The sequence below is a fragment of the Pleurodeles waltl genome, chromosome 3_2 (genome assembly GCF_031143425.1).
Source record: "Pleurodeles waltl isolate 20211129_DDA chromosome 3_2, aPleWal1.hap1.20221129, whole genome shotgun sequence".
NCBI lineage: Eukaryota > Metazoa > Chordata > Amphibia > Caudata > Salamandridae > Pleurodeles > Pleurodeles waltl.
The window spans coordinates 211613646-211627158 of record NC_090441.1 but is presented as its reverse complement, the minus strand read 5'-3'; the positions used below and the strand labels follow the sequence as shown (position 1 = coordinate 211627158).

Genomic DNA, 13513 nt, shown 5'->3' with positions numbered 1-13513 from the left:
TGAGGCTGCGCGTGGGAGGTGAGGGTGCGCGTGAGAGGGTAATGCTGCGCATGAGGCCACGCGTGAGGGGGTGATGCTGCGCGTGAGGGGGTGTTGCTGCGCGTGAGGACGTGAGCCCGCGCGCGAGGCTGCGCGTGGGTGGTGAGGGTGCACGTGAGGCTGCGGGGGTGAGGGTGCGCGTGAGGCTGCGCGTGGGAGGTGATGCTGCGCGTGAGAGGGTAATGCTGCGCGTGAGGCCGTGCGTGAGGGGGTGATGCTGCGCGTGAGGGGGTGATGCTGCGCGTGAGGGCAATGCGCATGAGAGGGTAATGCTGCGCGTGGGAGGGCAATGCTGCACGTGAGATGTAGGGCTGGACTAGAGGTGAGGGGGTGATGCCACGCGTTAGTGGGTAATGCCGCAGCTGAGAGGTTAATGTTGCAGGTGAGAGGGAAATATTGCACGTGAGAGAGTAATGCTGCGTTTGAGAGGCAGGGTAGGACTGCAGCTTAGGGGGTAATGCTGCAGGTGAGAGGTTAATCATGCAGGTGAGAGGGTAATGCTGCACACAAGGGAATAATTCTGCACATCAGAGGGTAATGCTGCAGGTGAGAGGTTAATGCTGCAGGTGAGAGGGTAATATTGCACGTGAGAGGGTAATGGTGGACGTGAGAGATAGAACTGGACTGCAGGTGAGGATGTAATGCTGCGCATGAGAGGTAGGATCGGACTGCAGGTGAGAGGGTAATGCTGTACATGAGAGGGTAATGCTGGACGTGAGAGGTAGTGCCGGTGTGCAGGTGAGGGGGTAATGCTGCACGTGAGAGGTAGGATCGTACTGCAGGTGAGGGGGTAATGCTGCGCATGAGAGGTACGGTAGGACTACAGGTGAGGAGGTAATGCCGCACATGAGAAGGTAATGCTCCTCATGAAATGTAGGGCAGGTGAGGGGGTAATGCTGCACGTGAGAGGGTAATGCTCCACATGAAATGTAGGAACGGACTGCAGGTGAGGGGGTAATGCTGCACGTGAGAGCTAGGATCGGACTGCAGGTGAGAAAGTAATGCTGCATGTGAGAGATAGGGCCGGACTGCAGGTGAGAGGGTAATGCTGCACGTGAGAGGTAGGACCGTGCTGCAGGTGAGGGGGTAATGCTAGACGTGTGACGTAGGATCGGACTGCAGGTGAGAGGGTAATCCTGCACATGAGAGGTAGAGCCAGACTGCAGGTGAGGGGGTAATGCTGTGTGTGAGAGTTAGGATCGGACTGCAGGTGAGAGGGTAATGCTGCACTTGAGAGGTAGGGCCGGACAGCAGGTGAGGGGGTAATGCTGCACGTGAGAGGTAGGACCGGACTGCAGGTGAGGGGGTAATACTGTGCATGAGAGATAGGACTGGACTGCAGGTGAGGGGGTAATGCTGCGCATGAGAGGATAATGCTGCTCATGAAATGTAGGACCGGACTGTAGGTGAGGGGGTAATGCTGCGCATGAGAGGTAGGGACGGACTACAGGTGAGGGGGTAATGCTGCACGTGAGAGGGTAATGCTGCACGTGACAGGTAGGACCAGACTGCAGGTTAGGGGGTAATGCTGCACAAGAGAGGTAGGGACGACTGCAGGTGAGGGGGTAATGCTGTGCGTGAGGACGCACTGCAGGTGAGGGGGTAATGCTGCACGTGAGAGGTAGGACCAGACTGCAGGTGAGGGCGTAATGCTGCACATGAGAGGTAGGACCAGAATGCAGGTGAGGGGGTAATGCTGCACAAGAGAGGTAGGGTGGACAGCAGGTGAGGGGGTAATGCTGTGCGTGAGAGGTAGGGCCGGACTGCAGGTGAGGGGGTAATGCTGCATGTGAGAGGATAATGCTGCATGTGTGAGGTAGGATCGGACTGCAGGTGAGAGGGTAATGCTGCACAAGAGAGGTAGGGCCGGACTGCAGGTGAGGGGGTAATGCTGTGCGTGAGAGGTAGGGATGGACTGCAGGTGAGAGGGTAGTACTGCACGTGAGAGGTAGAATCGGACTGCAGATGAGAGGGTAATGCTGCGCATGAGAGGATAATGCACATGAGAGGTTAATGCTGCAGGTGAGAGGGTAATGCTTCACCTGAGAGGATAATGCTGCACATCAGAGAGTAATGCTGTATGTGAGAGGCTAACGCTGCAGGTGAGAGGTTAATCCTGCATGTGAGAGGATAATGCTGCAGGTGAGAGGTTAATGCTGCGGGTGAGAGGGTAATGTTGCACGTGAGAGGGTAATGCTGCACGTGAGAGGTATGATCAGACTGCGCGTGAGAGGGTAATGCTGCATGTGAGAGGTAGGATCAGACTGCGCATGAGAGGTAGCAAAAAGCTGCAGTGTGGATCAGGCAACATGTGAGAGGTGGTATCAGGCGGTCTGTAAGAGGTGGGATTAGGCTGCATATGAGGGGTAGGATCAGGTGGTATGTAAGAGGTAGGATTAGACGGTGTATGAGGGGGTTGGATCAGGTGGTCTGTGAGAGGTGGGATTAGATTGCATATGAGGGGTAGGATCATGTGGTATGTAAGAGGTATGATTAGACTGCATATGAGGGGTAGGATCAGGCGGTATGCAAGAGGTGGGATTAGACTGCATATGAGGGGAGGATCAAGTGGTATGTAAGAGGTGGGATTAGACTGCATATGAGGGGGTAGGATCAGGCGGTATGTAAGAGGTGGGATTAGACTGCATATGAGGGGAGGATCAAGTGGTATGTAAGAGGTATGATTAGACTGCATATGAGGGGGTAGGATCAGGCGGTATGTAAGAGGTATGATTAGACTGCATATGAGGGGAGGATCAAGTGGTATGTAAGAGGTATGATTAGACTGCATATGAGGGGGTAGGATCAGGCGGTATGTAAGAGGTGGGATTAGACTGCATATGAGGGTTAGGATCAGGTGGTATGTAAGAGGTGGGATTAGACTGCATATGAGGAGGTAGGATCAGGCGGTCTGTCAGAGGTGGGATTAGATTGCATATGAGTGGGTAGGATCAGGCGGTATGTAAGAGGTATGATTAGACGGCGTATGAGTGGTAGGATCAGGCGATCTGTGAGAGGTGGGATTAGATTGCATATGAGGGGTAGGATCAGGTGGTGTGTAAGAGGTATGATTAGGCTTCATATGAGGGGTAGGATCAGATGGTATGTAAGAGGTAGGATTAGAAGACATATGAGGGGTAGGATCAGGCGGTCTGTGAGAGGTGGGATTATATTGCATATGAGGGGAAGTATCAGGAAGTATGTAAGAGGTATGATTAGGCTGCATATGAGGGGTAGGATCAGACTACATGTGAGCAGTAGCACTTTACTGTTATTGCTTAGTGTGTCTTTCGCAGACACTTTACCCAGAAATGCTGCACCTCTCACATCGGTTATTGACCCCGCATCTTTCTACAGATGCCGATTGAGTAATGGGGTTTGTATAAATCTATAATTTCTTTCTCATTGGGAGCTGTCTGTGTAACACTCAACATCTCTATCCAGGACAGACCTGGAAATGTTTCCACCAGGTTCTCCGATGTTCTCCTCTTTACTTGGACAATCTCTAGTTTTAAGGATTGGTGCCTCTAGGTACCGCACTCATCCAAGCCCCTCAACCGCCCTTCCTCAGTGGATCAGTCAAGGCTTTCAATTACAGTGTAATTCCTCTCTTGGCAAGAGTGCCCCATGGCTACCCAGGCTTGTTCTCCCTTCCCGCCACCAGCCTCCTCCATGGTCACAAGGAGGGTCAATTTAGGTTCAGAGTATGGTTCTGTTCTTCAAAGAACTGTAGTCATTGTATGTTTGCTCTTGAGCCATAATATTGCAATTATTCCTGAAGGTCCATACAAGTTATGTAAAGTTACTCACACTCCCATAGCATCTCTGAGTCACAACACACTGCACTATTAAACAGAAACAGACACAAGTGTCATCCGAGGGCAGTGGGAGAGGGGGCAGCAAGCAGGGATGTGATATTTCATCAGGATGCTGTGGCTTCTGGAGAGCAGGTGAGTTCTGTCGATACATATGGCAGTGCAGTGCTGCGTGTGGGGAGTGACAGTGAGGCGAGTGGTCGTTTGCAGTTTCTTATGGATGGAAAGGAGAGACACCAAGGGTTGGGCGCCGTCAGGTGCGACTGCAAAAGGAGATGTTGTCACTGGGGCAGCAGAGACGAAAGAGAAGATGTGTCAGAGGATACATAGGCGGAGGGAGGGGTGTGGGTACCGGGTCTCATGACGTTGAGTGGGGTGATCTGCTCGCAAGCTGGAGTATTAGGAGTATGTTCTGAGCGTGAGACTCCTGAGTAGGCATGGCTGTCGATAGGATGCTGCATGTGACAGTTTCAGGCATGGCTGCTGAAGTTCTGGGGAAGGCATGGCTGTTGACATGATGACATGTGAAGTTCTGGGGAAGGCATAGCTGTTGACATGATGACACGTGAAGTTCTGGGGAAGGCATAGCTGTTAACATGATGACATGTGAAATTTTGGGGAATGCATGGCTGTTAACATGACACATGAAGTTCTGGGGATGGCATGGCTGTTGACATGATAACACGTGAAGTTCTGGGGAAGGCATGGCTGTTAACATGATGACACATGAAGTTCTGGGGATCGCATGGCTGTTAACATGATGACATGTGAAGTTCTGGGGAAGGCAAGGCTGTTAATATGATGATACATGAAGTTCTGCGGGAAGCATGGGCGTTGACATGATGACACGTGAAGTTCTGGAAGGAGGCATGTATTTGTCTGTGTGCATTTCTGTGTGTATGTATGTGTGCATGCTTGTGTGTCAGTATGTGTGCATGTGTATGAGCATGTGTCAGTGTCTGTGTGTGCGTGCCCACATCTGTATGTGATCACTAAGACTATTCTAGCTGTAAGCTCATGTGTAATAGTCTAATCTGCTCTTAGGACAGCACCTTCATGAAAATGTTGAATACATGAACGAAGACATTACGGTTGCCTGTACCCTGCCTATATAAACATGCCAGCCTCTGATGTTGTGCATGGGTATCCGTGGCATGGTTACAAACAGGCTTCATCCACGCGTGTACCTCCCTGAAGTTTTTCCCTTAGCATACAGCACCTACAAAAGTGTGAGCCAAGGGAGGGCACTGATTTCAGGAGCAAGACCTTTTGTTTTTGTATCAGTGGGTTTAGAGCCCGCCCATTGCTTACCATTGGTTGGCTTCATCGTCACTCTCATTTGCTTGCTTTTTAGTGGTTAGCTGGCATAGGCTTCTTTCCTCTGTGTGTGTTTGTCCCACCCCTGTAGAATGAACACATTATCCGTGTCCTTCCACTGCTCATTTCTTTTGCCGCTATGTTTTTCTTTGTGTTTTAGCCTACACGATTGTGTTCTTTTCAGGTGGCCCCTTGTGTACTCCCCCTCAGTGTTCCTCCATCAGTAGTCCGTGTTTCTTACCCCATCCAACTACCCACTGTCCCCTCTTTCTTTGTTGTCTCTGCTTTTGTTGGTGTTGGTGCTCATGTAGTTGCTTGCCCCCACCCCATCCATTGTCGTCTGTGTTGTTGCTTGCCTCCACCCCGTCCATTGTTGTCTGTGTTGTTGCTTGCCCCCACCCCGTCCCATTGTTGTCTGTGTCGTTGCTTGCCCTCACCCCCGTCCATTGCTTATTTGTTGTTGCTTGCCCCATCCCTATCCATTGTTCATTTGTTGTTGCTTGTCCCCCACTCCTGTCCATTTTTTGTTTGTTGTTGCTTGCTGCCACCCCCTGTGCACTGTTGTCTTTTTTGTTGCTTGCACTCACCCCCTGTCCATTGCTTATTTGTTGTTGCTTGCCCCCACCCCTGGTCATTGTTTATTTGTTGTCGCTTGCCCCCACCCTGTCCTCTGTTGTTTGTGTTGTTGCTTGCGCTCACCCCCTATCCATTGCTTATTTGTGGTTGCTCGCCCTCACCCCCGCCCATTGTTTATTTGTTTTTGCTTCCCCGACCCCACCACCTGTCCATTGTTGTCTGCGTTGTTGCTTGCCCCACCCCCTGTCCATTGTTGTCTGTGTTGTTGCTTGCCCTCACCTCCGTCCATTGCTTATTTGTTATTGCTTACCCCCACCCGTCCATTGCTTATTTGTTGTTGCTTGCCCTCACCCCCCGTCCATTGCTTATTTGTTGTTGCTTGCCCTCACCCCCGTCCATTGCTTATTTGTTGTTACTTGCCCCCAACCCCTGTCCATTGTTTATTTGTTGTTGCTTGCCTCCACCCCGTCCATTGTCATCTGTGTTGTTGCTTGTCCCACCCCCTGTCCATTGTCGTCTGTGTTGTTGCTTGCCCCACCCCCTGTCCATTGTTGTCTGTGTTGTTGCTTGCCCTCACCTCCGTCCATTGCTTATTTGTTGTTACTTGCCCCCACCCCCTGTCCATTGTTTATTTGTTGTTGCTCGCCCCCACCCCTGTCCGTTGTCGTCTGTGTTGTTGCTTGCCCCACCCCCTGTCCATTGTTGTCTGTGTTGTTGCTTGCCCTCACCTCCGTCCATTGCTTATTTGTTGTTACTTGCCCCCACCCCCTGTCCATTGTTTATTTGTTGTTGCTCGCCCCCACCCCTGTCCGTTGTCGTCTGTGTTGTTGCTTGCCCCACCCCCTGTCCATTGTTGTCTGTGTTGTTGCTTGCCCTCACCCCTTGTCCATTGTTTATTTGTTGTTGCTTGCCCTCACCCCTGTCCGTTGTCGTCTGTGTTGTTGCTTGCCCTCACCTCCTGTCCATTGTCGTCTGTGTTGTTGCTCGCCCCCACCCCTGTCCGTTGTCGTCTGTGTTGTTGCTTGCCCTCACCTCCTGTCCATTGTCGTCTGTGTTGTTGCTTGCCCCCACCCCTGTCCGTTGTCGTCTGTGTTGTTGCTTGCCCTCACCTCCTGTCCATTGTCGTCTGTGTTGTTGCTTGCCCTCACCTTCTGTCCATTGTCGTCTGTGTTGTTGCTCGCCCCCACCCCTGTCCGTTGTCGTCTGTGTTGTTGCTTGCCCTCACCTCCTGTCCATTGTCGTCTGTGTTGTTGCTCGCCCCCACCCCTGTCCGTTGTCGTCTGTGTTGTTGCTTGCCCTCACCTCCTGTCCATTGTCGTCTGTGTTGTTGCTCGCCCCCACCCCTGTCCGTTGTCGTCTGTGTTGTTGCTTGCCCTCACCTCCTGTCCATTGTCGTCTGTGTTGTTGCTTGCCCTCACCTCCTGTCCATTGTCGTCTGTGTTGTTGCTTGCCCTCACCTCCTGTCCATTGCCGTCTGAGTTGTTGCTTGCCCTCACCCGCTGTCCATTGCTTATCTGTTGTTGCTCGCTCACGCCTCTGTCCATTGTTTATTTGTTGTTGCTTCCCCCGACCCCACCCCCTGTCCATTGTTGTCTGTGCTGTTGCTTGCCCACAGACTTCCCTCACACCATCCTTTCTCCATGTGCCTGCTCACCCTTTGTTTGCCCCTTTGCCCCAACTCACTGTTTTTGCCATGTTGCCTTCCAGCACCCACATCCCTCCTTCATGCTGTCTCCCGCCCGCAATGAACAAAAAAACACTAGGACGTGACAATTTCATAGTGCTTTTCCCACCACGTCCATAGTATTTCTTGCCTTCGTGCCCCCGCTGTCTAGAATTTCCTACGCTATGCCAGTGTCGTAATTGTGCATCTGAAGCTATCCATATACCATGGATTACCCTATGTCTAGAGTTACTCTAGTATATCGTGGACAGCATTTTGTCATGGTTTTGACTCCCAGACCCACATTTTTGTTCTTGTTTTGGCAAGAATTATTTTTCAGCATGCCAGTACCAGCATTTGCCATGGGTGACCCATATGCCAAGAATTACCTCCACTATGACTGTGCCAGCCTTTTATCCGGGGTGCCAGTTTCGACAAGAAATAAACCCCAGAATGCCAGAGTTAGCATTTTACAGTAGGTGTCCCATGTACCGAGTATTATCTATAGTAACACAGGCCTGCACTTTGTCATGGATATTCCCTATGCTAATAAAAATTGTTTCCACGAGTGCCCATTAAGTCAACAATTACCCCCAGTATGCCAGGGTCAATGGCACATTCTAGATAACACATGCACATTCTCCCGCTGATGGGAAGGGAATGTCCTCTGCATGGTATATGGGATTAATACCCCGCCCTCAGTGCTCGACTGCAAGTGTATCTGGTATCCTAAGGTTTATTTTGGTCATAGCGTCATGGTAATCTAAGCATGACCACAGAGGCCTGTCCCTGCCTGTGCGAGGGCCTGGCCTGTGACGTGGAGGGCGCCCCAAGCATGCCTCCTTGGAGACAGGGGACTGCCCCTCTCGTGGGTGGACCCCATAGGGTGGGGGTGGCGGTTACCCTGTTCCGAACAGACCTTTTTACTAAGTGTGGCCTGCAGGGCTCGCAAATGTAAAACCCCACTATTGCTTGAAACCCAGGAACCTGTGTGCATGGCCGGTGCACGTGCCTGTATCATGCTTGTTGTGTGCGGCAGCAGGACCCCTCTATTTATGAGTTTGAGCACTGAGTGCCATTGAAGTGGGTGTTGTGGGGTGGCACTCTTCACGAGAGGCTCCTGGTGTCCCTCTGGTCCTCCTGCCCTCAGTACCTTTCACTCCTGACCTGTTTCAGACCGGACTTGAGGCCAGCCTGGCACTCCCTGGCACAGTGGCACATTCCTGCACTCTGCCCCAGTGCTCCGACAAGAGGGCACAACAGAGGCAATGTTTCCGTATTTTAAGAAGAATTGAAAAGTAAAGCTGCTCCTCTGGGCATTCAATAAAAATAAGTATTGTAAAGAGGTTACATGCTAGCAAAATCATTCACTGACCTCTGTGAAAAAATCCACCAAAAGTAATGTTTATTATTGTAATTAAAAGCAACCAAAGGTTATCTATAGAATTGATTGCAATTAATTAGTTATTTTTAAATGAAGTCTACATTTATTTTTCAATAAAAAAAGATGATTGAGACACCTTAAAAATAAAATCATATTGTTTTATAATTTATATTTAATTTTTAAAATTAAACTAAATATACACGTATTTTTAAGAAAGCAAAATAAAGTTATTTCAATATGATTTCCTGTGGGAAGTTACTTTAAGTCCCTGCCACCACTATGTTCTGTCGGACGGCGCTGCGGTGTGTATGTTGGATTTACTCCAGGTCTGAGCCGGACTGCACTTACTACCGTTGTAGGTCTTTGTGGCTGTAATAACTTTAGTGTGAAGTCTGGGTGGGTGCATGCCCCTCCCGAGACCCTCCCTTCTCCCCTTCCATCACCTCCTCACTCCGCCCTGAATCCCTTGTTTAGTAATAGGTACTCCCCAGTGTCCGGCCGCTCCCCGTGGTCCGTCCTACATTCAGCCTTACAACATGTCTCCATAGTAACAACAGGAGAGGCGGAGACTCCTGCATGCAGGTCAGTGAATAGCATTTTGTAGTATGGGACTAGTACTATTCATTACTTCCATGCTTACTACTAAAGTGTCGGTATACGTATAGTGACTCTTCTTCTCTGCATCCGGACCCCACACTCCAACCAGCCAAGGTCAGTCCCCTTCCTAGATCAAGCACTGAAGGTCACAGCTCTGTGGGGTCCTGGTAAGATGCTGAACCATGGAAGGTGTAACGGAGTCTACAATGACCCCACAGACTCTCAGAAGAACTAAATAAAACCCCAAAGATGACATCAGAAGACACCAGCAGGGTCTCGCGAGCTTGTGTAACACCACACTTCACCCTGCCTTGGTGTGAGGTGGGAGGGACCGTCTCACCCTTCCGTCCACTCTAGGCATTTTACTGTCCCTTGGTCTGGGGTCACAAGATCAGCCTCATCCTGTAGTGTACAGACCACTCTTCACTCTCCTTGGTCTGGGGTCACAGGGTCCGCCTCATCCTGTAGTGTACAGACCACTCTTCACTCTCCTTGGCCTGGGGTCACAGGGTCTGCCTCATCCTGTTGTCCACAGACCACTCTTTACTCTCCTTGGTGTGGGGTCACAGGATCCGCCTCATCCTGTAGTCCACAGACCACTCTTCACTCTCCTTGGTCTGGGGTCACAGGGTCTGCCTCATCCTGTAGTCCACAGACCACTCTTCACTCTCCTTGGCCTGGGGTCACAGGGTCCACCTCCCTCATCCTGTAGTCCACAGACCACTCTTCACTCTCCTTGGTCTAGGGTCACAGGGTCCGCTCATCCTGTAGTCCACAGACCACTCTTCACTCTCCTTGGTCTGGGGTCACAGGGTCCGCCTCATCCTGTAGTCCACAGACCACTCTTTACTCTCCTTGGTCTGGGGTCACAGGGTCCGCCTCATCCTGTAGTCCTCAGACCACGCTTCACTGTCCCTTGGTCTGGGGTCACAGGGTCCGCCTCATCCTGTAGTCCACAGACCACTCTTCACTCTCCTTGGTCTGGGGTCACAGGATCAGCCTCATCCTGTAGTCCCCAGTCCACTCTTCACTCTCCTTGGCCTGGGGTCACAGGATCCACCTCATCCTGTAGTCCACAGTCCACTCTTCACTCTCCTTGGCCTGGGGTCACAGGATCCGCCTCATCCTGTTGTCCACAGACCACTCTTCACTCTCCTTGGCCTGGGGTCACAGGGTCTGCCTCATCCTGTACTCCGCAGACCACTCTTCACTCTCCTTGGTCTGGGGTCACAGGGTCCGCCTCATCCTGTAGTCCTCAGACCACTCTTCACTCTCCTTGGTCTGGGGTCACAGGATCAGCCTCATCCTGTAGTCCACAGAGCACTCTTCACTCTCCTTGGTTTGGGGTCACAGGATCAGCCTCATCCTGTAGTCCACAGACCACTCTTCACTCTCCTTGGCCTGGGGTCACAGGGTCCACCTCCCTCATCCTGTAGTCCACAGACCACTCTTCACTCTCCTTGGTCTGGGGTCACAGGGTCCGCCTCATCCTGTAGTCCACAGACCACGCTTCACTCTCCTTGGTCTGGGGTCACAGGATCCGCCTCATCCTGTACTCCGCAGACCACTCTTCACTCTCCTTGGTCTGGGGTCACAGGGTCCGCCTCATCCTGTACTCCGCAGACTACTCTTCACTCTCCTTGGTCTGGGGTCACAGGGTCCGGCTCATCCTGTAGTCCACAGACCACTCTTCACTCTCCTTGGTCTGGGGTCACAGGATCAGCCTCATACTGTAGTCCCCAGTCCACTCTTCACTCTCCTTGGCCTGGGGTCACAGGATCCACCTCATCCTGTAGTCCACAGTCCACTCTTCACTCTCCTTGGCCTGGGGTCACAGGATCCACCTCATCCTGTTGTCCACAGACCACTCTTCACTCTCCTTGGCCTGGGGTCACAGGATCCACCTCATCCTGTAGTCCACAGTCCACTCTTCACTCTCCTTGGCCTGGGGTCACAGGATCCACCTCATCCTGTTGTCCACAGACCACTCCTCACTCTCCTTGGTCTGGGGTCACAGGGTCTGTGTCCAGCTTCAGTCCATGTAGAACATTTCATTCTCCTTCATCAAGGCCCTGCAGAGTCTGCATTACCCATAATATTTTTATAAAACTTGATTTCCTGAAGTCAATGTTTGGGCCCCACCTTATACCCACTCTCCACTTCCACCAGAGGTACTTAACCAACCTTGATACCTGTATGTTAGGATCAAACTCATCTATGAGAGACTTTCAGACCTCCTTAGGCACCAGTTCTGCCCCAGACTCTCTGAAAAAGCGACTTTTGATACTAATGCTGGTTATACCTCATTCTCAAAATCCTGGAGATATTTCTAATTTCTGCTCATCCTCCAACTTACCATGCTGGAGAAGCTCTTGGAGAAACGTCTTGTGATGCAAGTACCATTGGTTGTAGGGACGCGCTCACTGCAAGATTCCACCCAAGCCAGGTTGTGACCTAGAGTGGTCCGTGTCAGTCCTCCTTACCTTGGGTGATGACATAAGACAAGGGATGGATGCTGTGTTGTTGGCATGATGACGTTGTGAGATGCCACCAACCTTTGACAAGGCCCGTATGGCACCCTTCGCCCCCCTAGGCTGGGGCATCTGTTGTGTCTGACTTATCCCCTTTCTCACACCCCTAGCTCTTCCACAGTCTCCACCTCTGTCACGTGGTGTCCCCAGGGATCTGCACTGTCCCCATTATTGTTTATCATCATCATAACTGCTGGTGAGAAATCACCTTTACACGAAGCTGCCCTTTTACAAGTCTGATGACCACCAGGTGAGATGACCTTGTGGGGTTGAAACCAAGCCTTGGCCTCACAGTTTGTGGCCTACTCTTTGCTCATGGATGTGCATTACAAACATAAACCCCAGCAGGCCACCATCCCTGTGATTTTTGCTATTCCCTATGGGTCGCAAGTTGCGACCTACCTCATTAATATTAATGAGGCAGGTCTATTTGCGACCCACTAGGAATCACAAAAGAAACTCAAAAGTTTCGCACATTTTAAATTGCGATTTCCAAATTGTGATTCGCATGGAAGCGCAATTAGGAGATTTCAATTCCAAACGTTCATACATGTGGCTCTAAATAACTTGCATTTTCACAGGAGGCTGAGCCAACACTGGGACGTGAATCTGGTTTCCGAGTTCCAGAGTTGGCAGCCGTAGGAGCTAGGCCATGCCTCTATATATGCTGTGCAGACTGGTCAAACAGCGGTAAAGTTATTAAGAACACAAAACATGCATGGCCCAAGTCTGTGTGTGGAGGGGATTGGCTTCCTGTGGACGCTTGTGTGCTGGGTGTGGCCAAGGGCCAATCGCTGCACCTCACCCCTGCGGTGTAAGGCCAAAGGCAGTGTGAAGTAGGGGCTTTCTACCTGTGGTGGGTTGGCAGCACCGTCTGGCCATAGGGTAGTGCCTGTTTCCAGCCCCTTGTGTGCATGGCTGAACACTATGTACAGCGACGTCTGACTGCTGATAGTTGGCTGGGAGGATGGAACGTTTGCTTGTGGCATATGATAAAAAAAACAAAAGTCTAAGGGACAGATGTATCATGCATTTTTGCAATCGCAAACGGGATTGCAATAATGCATTTTGGTATGTATGAATTCCAATTTACGAATTGCAAATTGGAATTGTGACTAGATACCGATTCGGTATTAGGAAGGGGCGTGTCAAGGGCGTCCCTTCCTAATACCTAATCGCAGCGGTATGCAGGAATATTTTGTAACCGAAGTGCGGTCACAAAACATTCGCATTTTACCACCTACTTCAAGTAGGTGGTAACCCATTTCCAATGGGAATAAGGGACCCCTTCCCGTTTGTGAACGCATGTGAAAACATTTTTAAGAGCAGGCAGTGGTCCGCTACTCTTAAAAAATGAAAATAAAACGTTTTATTTTTATTTTTTAAATGCATCCCGTTTTCCCTTGAGGAAAACAGGCTGCATTAAAAAAAAGATTGCTTTATTTAAAAGCAGTCACAGACATTGTGGTCTGCTGAACCCAAATTGTAGCCATTCACAACTCATGAATATTAATGAGGTCGGCCGATTTGTGAGCCATTGAGAATCGCTAGAAGAAACTCTTGTACTTTCATACATTCAAATAGCGATTAC

General features: G+C 50.7%; 1 protein-coding gene across 4 annotated transcripts in view; it reads left to right on the top strand.

Moving 5' to 3' along the window:
* OBSL1 (obscurin like cytoskeletal adaptor 1) overlaps positions 1-13513 on the top strand; it is a 368734-nt gene that overhangs the window by 28602 nt on the left and 326619 nt on the right. The window lies entirely within an intron of this gene.